Here is a 13023-nt window from a genome sequence, read left to right as displayed (position 1 = left end):
AGGAGAGATGAGGCAGAAGGAGAGTCAGAGGTTCCGAGGGCAAGGAGAGGCTACAAAAATAGGGAGGGGGCTGTGAGCCAGGGGATGCAGGTGGCCTCTAGAAGCACCCAGCTACCTGCCAGCAGGGAAAGTCCTACGACCACATGGGGCTGAATTCTGCCAATGACCTGAATGAGCAGTAGATTCATCTGCAGAGCTCCAAAAAAGACTGCAGCCCTGTTGAGACCTCGTGATTTTGTCCCTGTGAGATCCAGAACAGAGAACCAGCTGAGCTATGCTTGTGCCAGATTTCTGGCCTACAGAACTGTGAGATAACAAATGGATATTTTTCAAAGTCACTAAATGTGTGGTAATTTGTTACAACAGCAATAGGAAAGTAATGCATAAGGGTTGAACCAACATCAATGTGTTGGGGGCAGCAGAAATGGACCCATTGGGCAGGCTGGTGCATTTTTCACTTCCTGGCATCTGAAGCAGATTAGGACCCAATGTTATAATAAGAAAAGCAACTAGCATTTTCTAAGCACTTGCCGAGTGTTAGGTGCTGTGCTAGTCACTTATGTGCATTCCCTACCTTAATCTTCACAACAGCCCTACAAGGATTGGTGCCTTTATTATTATCCCTATTTTACAGAGGGACCCGAGGCTCAGAGAGGTTAGGTTCCTGGGAAGGTGACACATGGCTGATACATGGCAAGGTTGGAACTTAAACCTGCATCTGTAGGACATGACACCAAAGTCTATGCACATGAGCGCTCTACTTCACAGTGCACCATGACCACTACCCCAGTTGAATATGAAGCTAATATGTTTCCATATGCAAAATGGATGGTATTGAAATTCTTGCTAAACACTCACAATTAAGAATGGCTTTCATCACATAAAGCCCCTTGACCTTGTTTTAATGCCCTTGGAATACTACACCACTAGATGCTGAGCAAGGAGAAAAAAATCAAAGTCGCATGGTCAAGGAAACAGAAAGCTCCCAACCTCCCCCCAACCCCCAGGCTCTCCAAGCCAAAGCACAGTGCACATTCTTATATTTCCCTTCAAATCCTTGGAGGTCCCACTTGCTCTAGATCGTATCAAAGATTGTGTTCTCTTTGCTCCACCAGGCACTCAATTCCAGAGGTGAAAATTGTGATGGGGACATTTTTATACTTTGGCCATAAACATCAGGAGCCAAAAGGAGCAAATGCGATGCATAGCTAATATTTTATCTGGGGGGGGGCTGATGTGCCCATTTGCTCTCAGTTCTCTGTATAGAACGTAGGACATTAAATTCAGCCAGTGGAAAGTCTGAGCATGCAACAAGCTCCTCTCTGTGTTTATTCATTCACATGTTTAAACACTTAACAAATACGCACTGAGCTTCTCTAATGTGCTAGGGCTTGCCTTGGAAGCTGAGGATACAGTGATGAATAGGAATGGGTCCCATCTTCATAGATCTTCCAGACTAGTGAAAGAAGCACAGATGAGCAAGCAGTTGCAGGAGAGAATAATGATGCCGTGATGGAGGAAGCCTGATGCCTCAAGGACATGTGAGAGAGACGCCAAACCCAGACACAGAACCCAGAAATAATGGCCCTTCCCTGGGGCCTGAAGGAAAAGTAGGAGTTGGCCGGGCATAGCAGAGGCAGAGGAGAATGTCCCTGACAGAGGGAATGTCGTAATGTGGGTCTGATCTGGAAACATACATATGTCCATAAATACATCTGGAGTAGAGAAGGCAAGGAGGCAGAATGGCAAAGGCTGAGCTGAGGTATCAGTAGAGACTGAAGTCAGAAAGACTTTCCACTAGTGTTTTGAAGAGATTGAACCGTATTATAAGGGAACTTGGAAATGATTGAAAGAAAAAGCTGACCCTGACTAGATGTGGGTGCTTTAGAAGGATCCCTCTGGTGGAAGCATCAAGAACTGATGGAGGACAGCAGAGGAGCAGGGGAAGCTGGAGAGGTGGTGTAGGCACGAAGGAAGGGTGGGATCAGGCATGGAGAAAGGCAGCCAGATTTCAGAGATACCCGGGAAAGAGGGTCCATGGAATTTGGTCCTAGGGTGAAGGAAGAAGAGAGTCCAGGATGACAGCCAGCCTGATGTGGCCAAATGATTTCATCACCCAAGTATTATTTGGGGCTGACAGGCCCAAGCTGCGATCAGCAGGGGCAACACAGGATTATAATTTGCTGTTTGTGAAAGTCCCGAGGAGTAGGGAATCAACTAAGAAGCAAATCTTCCTTCTGCTGCTTGTGGCAGCCGAAAGCTCCTCTGTGTATGGGCATCTTGGGGATTTCAGAGCAGGTAATTCCTCCTGGTTGTTTTGAATATGCGGACAGAAGAGCAAAAGCTTTCGAGAATACAAAGCCCAGCCTCATAATGAAACAGAAGACAGTATGCAGTTTCAAATGCTTCCTTGCTTTCCCATACCCTATTTTCTATGAAGAAGGATGTCTTGCCTGTTGAAGGTGGCAGGTACAGGTTGCTCTGTGGGCCTGGGGAAGGGTCAGTGCAGCTGTAACCAGTCCACCCCATGTGCCCTGAGGCGCTATGACATCTTGACAGGTGTCTTGACTCTTGGCCTGGACATGTCATGTCAGGGCTGCCAGTCAGCTGGGACTGGGCTGAGGGAAGAGCCTGCAGGCCTGGGACTTGGTTTTAATAGCACTTGCTTAAACACCTGTGGCTGCTGTGGCCCTGTTGCAGGCTGACCAGGTCAGAGCTACTCAGATCCACCTACAGGGTGATGGTCCTTCAGTCTTCTTAGTACTACAGCTCTGCAGCAGGGGGAGGGAGATTTTCATAAGCAGGATTTTCATGAGTGTTGCATTTGCAAAATGCAAATTTAATGCCTAGCAGTGGTATATAGACATCTACTGCTTTGGACTGTACGTTGTCTATCTCCACCTCTTCTGATCCCAGCGGCCACATTTTCTTTGGGGAATTCCTTTCAGTTTCTGCAGTTCTGGGACAGTTACCCTTTGCCCAATACTACATCAGGTATGGGCACATGCCTCAGGCCAGCCAATCAGAGTCTGCTTTCCCTGGACTGGATCACTTAGAGGAAGCTATCCCTTGGGGACAGTGGTTGGTTCAGAGATGGGCACATGACCAAGCTAGACTGAGTCTCAGTTCTGAGACTTTGAGTTAAGACTGTTGGAAAAAGAATTTCTGACTCTATGGAATTGGAAGCTGGGATGATAAAGTTTGGGGTACCAGGGTCCACCAGGGCCATAGTATGAAGAGAAACTTGCCTGAGAATGAAGTCAGGTAGAAAAGGAAAGTAGACATGAGAGATGGAGACAGAGAGAGAGAGAGGGGCAGGGGGCAGTGACAGATCCCTGAGGGCATCATTTGAGACCCTGAATGCAAGTGTCCCCAGAGCCAGCTTAGTCCTGGATGATTTAGTTACAAGAGCAAATAAGTGCTTTTTTCCTTAAGTCAGTGTGAGCCCAGATGAATAGAAATTGCATCCATTATTGAGTCCTGGTTCAGGTCAATTTAGCAAGCATTTGCTAAGTTCTATGGTGGAAGCTGTACCTCAGAACGATAAGGGAACACAGGAGGCGTGCTCTAATTATAACCGTTATTACTGTTGCTGTTATTGTTCTATTTATTTGACATTCCTCCTTTTCAGACACTCCTCAGCACTTTACACACATTACTTCATTTGACTCTTCAAGAAAATCTTTTCTTTTTCTTCTTCCTCTTTTTTTTTTTTTTTTTTAGAGACAGGATCTAGCTCTCTTGCCCAGGCTGGAGTGCAGGGGTGCAATCATAGCTCACTGCAACTTCTAACTCTTGGGCTCAAGTGATCCTTCCCCCTCGGCCTCCCAAGTAGCTGAGACTAGAGGTGCATGCCACCATGCCCAGCCAAGTTTTTAATATTTTCTAGAAGCAAGGCCTCACTATGTTGCCCAGGCTGGTCTCAAACTCCTGGCCTCAAGTGATCCTCCCACCCCAGCCTTCCAAAGTGCTGAGATACAGGCGTGAGCCACCATGCCTGGCCTCAAGCAAATCTTTTAATTAGAAATAATTATCTGCATTTTACAGAAGAGGAAACCTAGACCTAGAAGGGTTAAGAAATACATCCAGTATAACAATAATAGTGACATTGGTAGGATATGAGTTGTGGTCTGTGATAGCCCCAGAGTCTCCATTCTCTCCACCCTGATTTCTTGCCTCCTTCCTTTGGGTGGTCCACACACTGGTCAAGGAGACATAAGGGAAACACACTGGTACAGCAAGGCAAGTGAGGTTGCTCCCTCCCACCCCCAGGGGCTTTGAAATAAGAGAAATAAGATTGCACACCCATGAAAGCAAAATGGAATAGATGAGAATAGAGATTTGCCAAATTGCCCTACAGAGCAGAAATCCTTCCAGCAAGCCAGGCTAGGTCTAGCTGCCGAACATATTGATAGCAAAGAAATACAGGTGTGTCAGAAGAGATGTCAACCAACCATGGAAGCAAAGAGCTAGGAGGTCAAAGAGGAGAATCTTGGGGATGTGCATCCTAGCACTAGCTAGTAGATGGGTGCCACAGCCATGGGGCCTCTCGATGGCCAGACCATCTCTATGGGGAGATGAGTGAGCAGGTAGGGCCACAGAATCCAGGGGTCACTCTTCTCATGAAAGCTACCATCCCACTGTGGATTAGTGGCCTCTTAGCCTGATGCCCTTAAAGGACTGCTTCAGCCAGCACCCCTAATTTGGGGGCTGCCATTCCCTTCTTCATTGTGACCCCTTCTACTCTCTGTTTTAAATCATTTATAAACGTCTGCCTCCCTAGAGGGTATGTCTGTAGGGAGAAGACTACTTGCCACAGGTAGACATTCCAGGTTGTGCAGTGATGGTTTAATGTCATTGTAGATTCGACTGGCCTTTGGGGTCTAACTTGGTTTCCATTGTGAGTTCTTATAAGGAGAAACTGGATTGGTAGAAGCTGGCAACTCTTTGGGTCCATACATTAATTAAAGTTCTCAGTATAAAATAATCACAAGGCACCTGATTTGCAGTGTTAACTAGACAGAGCCTGGCTACTTTGGAAGCTGCCCTTTTGGAGATGAACTTCCTCTGTGCACTGACAAGTCAGGTTTCAGGACCTCCCAGATTCAAGGCCATGCCTGGACGATGGCATAGTAACCATTTAAAGTACCTTCTCCCATGGGATACACCTCTGCTCTGGATGAGAGGGGCCAAACAGTTTTGCAGACAGAAAGAACAACATGAACATTGAAGTTAAATGAACTTAAACTTGAGACCCAACTTCACCATTACTAGCTAAGTGGGTAAGTTTTCCAACTCTTTAAGGCTCAGTTTCTTCATATAAAACATGAGAATAATAACAGGATCTACTTCGTAGAGTGGCTATGAAGACTAAAAAGAAAAAAAAAAAAGAATGCAAAAGTTTTAGTAGGGCACCTGATATAGTTGCACTCATTAGCTATTAGTGATCCTCTTCTTACCACTATTGCATCCCCTGGCAGAACACACCCCTCTGTCTATGTATGGTCCAGGGCCTAGTGCTCCATACAGTGGTTCAGGCTCTCAGGAAGGCTGGAAGTCTTGAGAAAGAAAGTACCTGGCCTCACATGTAGGTTGGCTGACCCAGCTATCCACAAGGTGCAGACTGGAAATGTCAAGGAGAGAAAGGGGCTGGGTTGGACTGTGTAGTTAGGCCTGGTGGAAGAGATATTCCAAGTCAGCTCCAGGCCCACATGCCATAAGGGAATGTAGAAAACCAGTTTTGCCATATCTGTGAAGTTTTTCAATAGAATCCAAGAATCTAAATTTCTTTGTGAAATCTCTTATTTTTTGCATCATAGCAACTAATTTGAATTCTTTGAAACACTATGCAGGTCCAACAATCAGCCTATGAAGCAATCTTGGGACTTTACTTTATGATCTTTATCTTATAGGCTGGGCAGGATTGGGGTAGGAGCTGAGTTTGGGTTCCTCCAGAAGCGCATACTACATGGGGGGATGTTATCCCAAACAACATCAATAGGGCAGTGGGGAATTGGGCCAGGGATGGGAAAGTAGCCAATAAAGGGGGACATGAAGCCACCACTGTGAGTGACTGGTAACTGGAGCTTAGTCCTGCTAGGGACCTCTGGGGGCCATTGTAGAACCTGAGTCATCCCACTTTGGGGGTGAGGGAGCTGGGATATGGATATTCTCATTCCTGTCCATCATTGGCTGAGGGCTGCTCCCAGGGGGCATCAGTACCCTCACACTCCTCACCTGCCACAAGCCTTTGCAGGGCAAGCTTTAGAGGCCAGAGGAGCCCTCAGGCAGAAGCATGCAAGGATCAGCAGCTTGAGGAGGGCTGCATGCGATGAAATGGGAGGGTCTGACGGCCACAGGTGGGGCACCCACGGAGTCAACAGGAGAGGGCACAGGAGAGAGTAAGCACCAGCCACTGCATTAACGAGTGTTCAAAACATCCACCTATCCTGGCGACTAGGGAGTGGATGGCAGAGGTCCTCTCACTGGCTTCATCTTTTCTGTCAGATGAGGCTTCCAGTACATGTCTCTGGTCTCCTTCTTGTGCCAAAGCGGGAGTTGAGGCTGGAAAGAGATGTGATCCTCTAGCAGGAATGCCTGCCTCTAGAGGCTCTGCCTGTCAGTTACAGGAAGATCTGCGAGATTCCGTTCTCCTTCATTATCTTCCTCCAGGTCTCCAGTGGCAACTCTGCAACCGTTTTCTGCAGAGTGGTTCAAATTGTTTTATATCTCCTTAGCTGCCAAGTACAATGTCATAAGCAATAAATAAATAAATTGTTGGCCTATCTGGAGAGCATATTTTGTCCAGATGCGTCCTTGAAACTTCAGCTCTGAAACATGAAAGTCAGATTGGAAACCACATTCTCAAAGCTTAGGGGGGAAGTAGGCTCACATGGAAAAGTCATTTGATTGGCAGGTGCTGCCACTCAGCTCTGGATTTGTGTCCTGCTGATAGCCAAGCAGCATGCCTTCTGAAATGCCGAGCGTGCGAAGGGATGTGGCTCACCAGTGTCCGTGCTCAGCATGGGTGGCCCTGCTGGACAGCCTGGGGCAAGCAGGGAACCAAGCTCGGAGGGTTGCTTAGCTGAGGAGCTGAGACCTGTGTGTGTCTTTTGACCTCTCGACCAGCTGGGTTGGAGCAAACCTTCCTCATCAAGAGGGCTGATTCCACACCGTTTTCTTGGGTGCATACTGTGCCCAGCCATCGTGGCCTTGCTGGAGGCAAAGGACAAGGCCATGGGGATATATAACCAGGAATGAGGAGGAAGAGGAGTGAGACCTAGATGGCTCAAAACCAGCTGGGCATGGTTTAGCTAGCCCTGAGATGCAGTCGGCATTCCAAGACAGAGCTTGGGCCAGCAGGGAGACCATCTTGGGGAACAGCTATGGTCTTGGAGGAATCACTATGTAGGGCTCAGCTATGGTGGCTGTGCCAGATGGCTGGGAATGCTTTTAAGTGTCCTCTTTATCACTTTTTAAATCAAAAATACACGCTCATAAAAAGTTAGAGATGCATGAAGCGAAAAATGAAAGTCCCCCCTGCAATGTCCCCACATCCACCCTGTGTCCTTCCAGAGACTATTGTAGGCTTACACACACACACACGCACGCATTTTTACAAGAATTGAGCTTGTACTATACAAATTATTCTATAATTCCCAATTTTGTACTCTATACATTGTGGACATCTTTCCAATTAGTATACCTGTCATTGATTTGTAGTACTCTTTTGATAGATTAATTTGTTAAAATATTCAGGGTGACTTCTCAGATTGCTTCCCAAATTGCTAGCCTTTGGTAAACAACCAAAAGTGTTACCAGCTGATGCTACTGTCATTATTGCTAGTGAGAGTAACCTTGTATTGCCTTACCTGTTGAATTCAACAGAATTAAAATGAACTATGGAGGAAATCATGAAAAAATGATAATGGAAATGGCAATTTTAAATATGTATATACACATGAAATATATATGTGTATATAAAAGTAATGATGTCACTCCTATATCTGAGTATTTTTCTTTTTTTTTTTTAATTTTTTTTTTTTGAGACAGAGTCTCACTTTGTTGCCCAGGCTAGAGTGAGTGCCGTGGCGTCAGCCTAGCTCACAGCAACCTCAAACTCCTGAGCTCAAGGGATCCTCCTGTCTCAGCCTCCCGAGTAGCTGGGACTACAGGCATGCACCACCATGCCCGGCTAATTTTTTCTATATATATTTTTAGCTGTCCATATAATTTCTTTCTATTTTTAGTAGAGATGGGGTCTCGCTCTTGCTCAGGCTGGTCTCGAACTCCTGAGCTCAAACCATCCGCCCACCTCGGCCTCCCAGAGTGCTAGGATTACAGGCGTGAGCCACCGCGCCCGGCCTGAGTATTTTTCTTGAATGAATTCCTTCACCCACCACCAAGATTTAATTCTGGACTCTCGTGTAGTCCTTGACTGGCAGCCCAGCATAGTAGCTGAGTGTGAGGCTATGGCAAGATATTATAGATGGTTAAGAATATTGGCCATGGGCTCAGGCACTAATTCTGATGCTTTCCAGTATATGGTCTTGAATCTCTCTGTGCCTCAGTTTCCTCATTTCTCAAAGCAGAACAATAACATGCACTTTCCAGGGTGGTTGACCAAAGGAGAGAATGCCTGTGAAGCCCTTACCTGGCACTAAGTACCTGCCCAGCAAATAGCAGTTGGTAGAAGCAGGAAGAAAAGTGTTATCACCAGCAGACAGCAGACATCTGGTCAGGTGTGTTTGCCCCAGGGACCTGGTCTGTAAATATCCACCTTTATAGGTGCTCATGGTCTTCTCCCAGCCAAGCTGTTGAGAAAAAATACTGGAAAATAGAATGAGTTTCGAATAATTTTAAAGTCAATAGTCAACTAAAACTATTCCAAAATGCCCAAGAGCTTGTTGCAAACCATCAGCTGTTCTAGACCAGAAACAGAACCTGATTTCCAGTTGTAGATGATAAATAAACACAGTACACTGCCCTTTATGAGTGGCTATTTTTTTAACCCATGCAGATGTGTCCTATTTACATTGAAGCTGTCATACAAATTAGCAAAGGCCCACAGAATCTGAAAGAAGGCAGACTGCAGGCCCCGAAATGTTCCCAGGAATGGAAAATGGCTTATCCCCCTCCTCATGGCTGTTGTGGCATAGTCCTGGTAGGAATTGAAGAACTGAAGAGCTTTTCCAGGCCAGCAGAAAGGTTTGCTGACCAAGCGGGCTTTGAGGCTAATCTGCAAGGCTGGGTACAATGAGATGCAGTAGGGTCTGGAGCTGAGGTGATTTTGATTGTTTGTGCAATCTGTGAGAAGTCCTGAATCTTGAACAAATGTGAAGATCCCCTTATTTGGTACAAGCTGTGTATGGATGGCAGATCAAGTCTGCATTAAAATACCAGTTAGGGAGTAACGGATGATCTCTGTTTCTCTGAGTGTTGGCAAAATGCTTGTTCAGCTACACTCATCGGAGTCACTCCTTATCAAACCACCCGTGTAGGCCGTTAGAGGGAAAATCTGGAGGACCGTGCCACAAATGCAAAATAGGTGAGGGCTGGTGGGGGTAGGTATGCAGAGTCCAGGGTGTTCCACCCCTTCCTTAAACCAAGAGGTTCAGAGAGGGGAAGAGCCAGCTTACGACGCCGCAGCCGAGGCCTGAGACTAGAACCCAGCCTGCAGGGCTTCCACTGAAAGCAGTTTCCACTAGATCACGCAGCTTCCAGATGAGCTTTCTCTTGGGGGATGCACATCGACAGAAGATGTAAACAATTTAAACATAAGCTTTAAAACTCTTATGGCTGATCTTCCTTGGAGAGGAAGCAAATCCCTGACTGTGTGAGTCCAGAGATGTTTTGGTTGTAGAAGAGCAATTCATTAATTCTCTAAGCACTATAGAAGACCTGCAGAGGACCCACCTCAGCAAAGGCCTACGTCTGGGACTTACAGAACAGCGAACACAGGCCCCTGCCCTCGGAGCAGGGAGGATGCTGCCTGCAGCGTCCTCTGAGAGGCAGGCACAGAGTGCTATCCAAATGCAAAGAAAGTGGCTTTTCGGTTTTGCCTAGATGATTCAGGGAAGGCTTTATTTGACCTGGGCCTTTAAGGGGTAAACAGGCTTTCTCCTGGCAGAGAATTCATTCATTTATCCATCCATTCATTCGTTCATTCAAATGAAGTTCACTGAGCACCTACTTTTTGCCAGTCTAACACACAGTAAATACGTGGCAGTAAACAATACTTAGCTCTCATGGATTACATCCTGTTGGGAAGATTCATAAATTAAGCAGGTAAATGAACAAATGAGTTTAGAAAGTGATAAGTACAAAGAAAGAAGTGAAGTGGAAGAGACTGAGGGTGAGAATCCTGCCTCAGATAAAATGGCTTGAAAGGCTGGTGTGAGACGGTGACACCTGGACTGATAAGGAGCCGGCACCAGGACAGCCAGGGTGGTGGTAATAAGTGGGATGGCGGGAGGTGGTGGGAGATGTTGGAGAGGGGGGTGGTAGCCAGTTTGCAGGGCGCCTGTAGGCTAGGCTGAGTGGCCTGGATGCTCTTCCCGGGAGCCCGTGGTGGGAGGCCTTGGAGCAGGGAGTGCCATGCTCTGTGGGTCGGGAGGCAGACAAGCACAGACATCACCACGGTGGGAGTGGGAGTTTCACTGGTGCATTTAGGGCCCCCGCAATGCCAGGGAGTCAGCCTGAATCCTGCTAAGCCTTTCTCCTTTAGACCCGTAAACAGGCAGAACTGAAAGTCAGCACAATCCTTTTGTTTCACAACGAGGAAACTGAGGCTTGGTGAGTCGGCTGGGGCAGTGGGTGGGCTGGGCCCGGACGCAGGACCCAGGGTGCTGGGCTGTGCTCCTCCCGCCTGCCTCTCGGCCTCTTTACCCACCTGCCTGTCTTCCAGCGGCTTGGGTTAAAATCTGTTCCCCATCAGACATTTCAGAGAGGGCTTTCACGGTTTGTTTTTAGTAGTGTGTTAAAAGGCAGTCACCTTGAGTGACTTCTGCTTGACAGAAGTGTCAGCATTGTCACCACCTATTTCAAGGAGCAGTGGCACGTGATGGAGGTGCCCTGGCACCATGCGGATTGGGGAGGAAGGCAAATAGCCAGTCACCAGACTGACTGTGTGGCCTCGAGAGCATCCCATCTTCTTCACTCTGGACCTGTACCTCTTTATGTAGAAAATGAGAGGATTAGAACATAGGCATTATTTTAAAAAAATTATTCCAGTGTTGGATAATTTTGAACTAAACAAGTTAAACAGATTGCCTATTGCAGGACTTCTCAGAGCCTTTAATATGCGAAGCAGCTCTGTCAGACTCCACGGGGAAATGCAGTCTGATGCATGTCACAGATGTATTTATGCACGTGTCCCTGGAATGTTTTGGGGGAGGATACCTTGTAGAACTTGTGTTCCTCAGGATACTCTCAGTGGGGTAAGCCTGAGGCTCTGAGATGCGGCATGAATGAGAGCCTTCATTCGTGTCCTTGCCTGGTCATGTTCAACAGCCAACATAGAGTGGCAGGTTGTCCTGTGTCTCAGTGGTGTGTGTCCCCTCCCCAGTCCCCTCTCTGCTGACTGCCCTCCAGTGGCTTCCAAAGGCTGTTTTCTGAAGGAACATGACAACAGAAACAGCATCTCTCCCCCTGGAGCCTGCTTGGAGCTCCTTATAGGCTTCAGCCCCTTACCAGACACTTCTGCCCAGGGCTCAGACCAGGACAGCCATCTCTCCAGCACCTGGGCAAAGGGATCCTCTGCCGGTGGACAAACTCTAGGTCCAAGGGTCGGTCTTTCTCCATGAAGCTTGCTTGGGATGTTTCCCTAGGGAATTTTTCACTCTTTGACTTTTTGTCTTGTTGCTCACATGTAAGACTCTTATGCTTAAGGACAACCAGGCAGACTGGGGTTCTCTTAGGTGGCCCTTGGAGACAGCTGCCTGCAACATACATCTCTATGGCTCCCACAGAGCTGTCGCCCTCATCCAACGTCCACTGTTCATTGAGCATTTACTATGTGTCAGGTAGCATGTTTATCTGCACGAAGTCATAATCTCCTGGCAGCAGCTGTATGAGGTATGGGCACTGCTATTATTCCTACTGTATAGATGAGGACACTGAGGCCTGGTCCAGTTTAGTAACTGCCCAAAAGTCTCACAGCTGGCACACTGGGGGCCTGGAAGTCCTCAAGTCTGTGCATTTCATTGTTGTACTATACTGCTCTATTAATGTTTGAATGAATGGAAGGTGAGTGGATGAATGAAGGAGTGAATAAATGAATGAAGAAGCCAGTGAGTGAATGAATGAAAGGAGAATAATGGCCACCCACCCACCCCACCCCCAGTTTCAGGAAACTAGCCTGGCCATTTCGAGCCTCCACCTTCTTATGGCCCCATTGTCTCTGTCCCGTCACCCCCTCCCACCAGGATACACATGGGCACCAGCCTATTGTGGGACATGGCAGCTGCCCACCAGCAGCCACTGGGACGTCCCCCCAGCAGCCCATTCTGCGCCACCCTCCCACGTGCACACACCGCAGGGCGCAGCGGCTGCAGCCGCGCCGTTGCCGGCCGCACTTTCAGCTTGCTGGGTTTTGTGCCGAGTTTCTCACCAAGAGGAGGGCAGCTGTTCCGGGATTGAAACATGAAGAAAGATGGGCTGAGATCAGATAAGCATCCCTTCCCAAGCAGACGTACCTCCCAATTTGCAGACCTTTGTTACATTACTAGCAGTTAAGGAATGTTGAAATGGAGCTCTAGCCTTGATCTGAATTATAATCTCTGAAGCTATACTTAAGTCTACCTAAAGATATTTCAATTTGCTATCTCTTTCTTTTTTTTTAACTTTCCTTGGCTCAGAGCACACTTAGATCCCTGCAGAACACACAAAGCCGAGGCGTATTTCTTAATGTTTTACAGTACAGTTCTAAGTCCTTCTTATCCTTTGATAATCATATTTTAACTTTTACTCAACGTATCTGTGGGTATGCCTGTGTGTGTTTTATGTAGAAGTTCACATTTATAA

At 47.2% G+C, this 13023-nt stretch overlaps 1 protein-coding gene and 1 pseudogene across 2 annotated transcripts in view; both read left to right on the top strand.

Moving 5' to 3' along the window:
* ERC2 (ELKS/RAB6-interacting/CAST family member 2) overlaps window positions 1-13023 on the top strand; it is an 887395-nt gene that overhangs the window by 741645 nt on the left and 132727 nt on the right. The gene's annotated exons all lie outside the window — the stretch shown is intronic.
* Window positions 2403-12671, top strand: LOC138385847 (uncharacterized; annotated as a pseudogene).

Source organism: Eulemur rufifrons, chromosome 7 (assembly GCF_041146395.1).
Source record: "Eulemur rufifrons isolate Redbay chromosome 7, OSU_ERuf_1, whole genome shotgun sequence".
Taxonomy (NCBI): domain Eukaryota; kingdom Metazoa; phylum Chordata; class Mammalia; order Primates; family Lemuridae; genus Eulemur; species Eulemur rufifrons.
Note: the sequence above shows the minus strand (reverse complement) of the source record. Positions and strands in the feature narration are given on the sequence as shown.